Here is a 986-nt window from a genome sequence, read left to right as displayed (position 1 = left end):
CTTAGTAGGAGAATGACTTTCCAAACAATACATTTTACAAGCCGGAAGTTCATTCTTAGGTGAAATAGATACACCGCCACGCTGTCAAGTCCTGTGAAGGTTTCTATATGTGTTTTCAATTTCTATCCTCTGCTCTTCATTCTAAAAATAGCTCGCATGAACCAGCCTGGACAAGCACAGCTCCAGAAATTGTGTGGAAACTAGTCCCTGAAGTGTTTATCAAAGGCTAAAATTATCCCCAAAGCAGGAAGCTACTTTGTAATTCCAAAAATAGCAATCATCCCCAGTGTAAGATTATCTGGTAGTGTTATTTAGTTTGTTTTGTTTTCATTCTTTTATTAGGCTAAAAAATATATTTTATGTATAGTGTTTTGCCTGCATATATTTCTAGGCAATGTGTGTGTGCCTACAGCACAGAGACCAAAAGACAGCATTTGATCCCCTGGAATTAGAGTTACAGATGGTTGTGGGCTGCCATGTAGGTGCTGGGACCTGAACCTGGGTCCTCTGCAAGAGCAGCCAATGTTCTTCACCACTGAGACATCTTCTCTCTAGCCTCCACGTATATCATTTTAAATCTAGGTTTTGCATAAATAAACCATGTTTACTTATTATGAGTTTGGCTTATTTTACTTAATGGCCAGTTTCATCCACTTTCCTTTCATGTTTACTTATTATGAGTTTGGCTTATTTTACTTAATGGCCAGTTTCATCCACTTTCCTTTCATGTTTACTTATTATGAGTTTGGCTTATTTTACTTAATGGCCAGTTTCATCCACTTTCCTGCCAATAATCATTTCATCTTTCTTTACAGCTACATTAAATTCCACGGAACATCATAAATTTTCTTCATCCATTCATATTTTTTAATTTTTATTTTGTTTTTTTGAAACAGGGTTTCTCTGTGTGACAGTCCTGGCTGTCCTGGAACTCTCTTTGTAGACCAGGCTGGTCTTGAACTCACAGAGATCCGCCTGCCTCTGCC

The sequence above is a fragment of the Microtus ochrogaster genome, linkage group LG5, assembly GCF_000317375.1.
Source record: "Microtus ochrogaster isolate Prairie Vole_2 linkage group LG5, MicOch1.0, whole genome shotgun sequence".
NCBI classification, from domain to species: domain Eukaryota; kingdom Metazoa; phylum Chordata; class Mammalia; order Rodentia; family Cricetidae; genus Microtus; species Microtus ochrogaster.
This window is presented reverse-complemented; position numbering follows the sequence as displayed.